Raw genomic sequence first — 2,138 nt, 5'->3', positions numbered from 1 at the left:
TGTGTGTGTGTGTGTGTGTGTGTGCTTAAAGGCATTACTCAGCCAGTTCGTGGTATTGATATCACAAAGGAGCTTCAGGATTCCAGTAAGAGAGAGGAGTTTTATTACATCTGATTCCTATCAAAGCTTCCTGAGAACATTGGCTTTCTCTTTCTCTCTGTTAAGGACAAACGCTGACTCCGTCTATTTCTCTGAGAACATAACGATCCTCTGCCTGCTGTTTGCAGCTCTTCAATTCAGACAGAAGGATATCACACAGCACTAACACAACTTATACAACAAATATTCCTGGATGCTAATTGGTTTATACAGTATTTTATTTGCGCCAGAATGCATTATGTAACAGTTCTGACACAAAAGTGTCCATTCATTTTAAAATTGGAGTACATGTGAAAACTGCTCACATGTTCATTTGTAGACTTGAAGACAACTTCAGCATAATCAGACAGTAAGCACACATCTGGTTGTGGTTCCGGACTTTTAAAAACAGGAGAGTATGCTGCTCTTTAATTTATACGTTTTCCCATGGAGAACCTACCACTCAGTGAGTTTGTGTGTGCGTTTGGGTCACTGCATTTATGCAAGGACACCTTTATTAATAAACCTACCTGTGTGTGTGTGTGTGTGTGTGTGTGTGTGTGTGTGTGTCTGTGTGAAAGCCGGCAGGGGGGCAGAGAGAGGGGGGACATTAGAGGAAGAGGATAAATGGCTCTTTGATACTCAGACTCTCTGTACTTTTCCAAGCGCTTTGATGTTCATATAGGCGGAACGAGAGAGCAAAAGACTCCAGATGAAGGAGGAGAGCAGAGAGATTTAATCAGAGCACACTCACATACTGTAAACACAACATCAGGACTCTTATTACAGTCACTGCGTGTGTGTGTGTGTGTGTGTGTGTGTGTGTGTGTGAGAGAGGCTGTAATGCACCATCCTGATGTGACCTTTCAGAGCAAGTCTGATGCTGTATGTGCCAAAACAGCCATATGCACACTGACCTGGCTATCTATATGTGTACACTTTCGCATACATTTAAAATCAGTAATTACAGAAATAAAATACTTTAAAAAAATATATACAAACTGAATGTAATGTTTGACAGCAACTGAATGTTAATTGCAAATAAATGAAAATGTAATATAGTTTAAATTTATATTAAATGCAATTAGCTTTTTTAACCTATACTTAAGCAGGACTTTGGTATATCTTTATATGTAATTTCCTGATTACTTTGATTGTCTTTAGATATATAAATTGTGTTTCAAATACTGCCACGCATTTATGGTGACTTAAAATATAATTTAATTTAATAAACGTATACACTTGTATTAACCGGTTATAGGACTTTATATTGTTTGTTTTGTTTTATGTGCACTTTCATTTATTTCCCTTCACTGAAAGTCCATTTCATCAAAACTCGAACATACTCAACTAAACTCATTTAAAAACTAATTCATGTGAATCAAGCATTTTTAATCCATTTCTTCTGAAGAGACACCATCACTTTAAATGATGAACATATTTATTTATAGCTTTTATCACATATAAATATTGATCAGTGTGCATACATAGAGCACATCAAATTTGGTAAATAAAAGCTCAACTGTACTTGCTTGATACACAAGATCCACGCTCACTGGATCTTGCATTGACATGCAACAATAAGCCTTATTGGTTCTTGTGCATCAAGAACATATAATTGAACTTCTGTTTACCATGTTTGACGAGTTCTATATATGTATCTTATAGGTTTATAACAACATGAGGGTGAGTAAATAATGAGTTTTTATAAGTATTAAAATTAGGCATGTAACTTGTCCTGCACAGGTGTTCTTTGCCCTCACACAAACCTTTTTCATTATATCATTTAATATATTAATCTAGTTATATTTTCCTTGTGGGGACCTCTGGCTGACCCCCACACAAACACACATCTTACTTTGAGTAACTGACCCTAATTTCCTGATTGTTTTTCAGAGTGAAGACTTCCACATCTACACGCAGTACTGCACAAATTATCCAAGGTAAGAAATACTTCCTGTGGTTTGTGGTTGCAGTGTTACTTCCTGTGGTTTGTATGTCACCATCTGTCTGTCAATATAGAGCTTTATAAGACTTCACGAGCGACGGCCGTCTCAGAT

The 2,138-nt window shown here is 36.7% G+C and overlaps 1 protein-coding gene across 1 annotated transcript in view; it reads left to right on the top strand.

Moving 5' to 3' along the window:
* Window positions 1-1,943: 1,943 nt before the first annotated feature.
* The window catches only part of LOC107694623 (pleckstrin homology domain-containing family G member 1-like), a 12,447-nt gene continuing 12,252 nt past the window's right edge, over window positions 1,944-2,138 (top strand). Inside the window, exon 1 of the mRNA XM_016494312.1 lies at window positions 1,944-2,021. The gene's annotated coding sequence lies outside the window, so the exon portion shown is untranslated. The remainder of the gene's footprint in view (window positions 2,022-2,138) is intronic.

The sequence above is a fragment of the Sinocyclocheilus anshuiensis genome, unplaced genomic scaffold, assembly GCF_001515605.1.
Source record: "Sinocyclocheilus anshuiensis isolate Anshui unplaced genomic scaffold, SAMN03320099.WGS_v1.1 scaffold3315, whole genome shotgun sequence".
In the NCBI taxonomy this organism is placed as follows: Eukaryota; Metazoa; Chordata; class Actinopteri; order Cypriniformes; family Cyprinidae; genus Sinocyclocheilus; species Sinocyclocheilus anshuiensis.
This window is presented reverse-complemented; position numbering and strand designations above follow the sequence as displayed.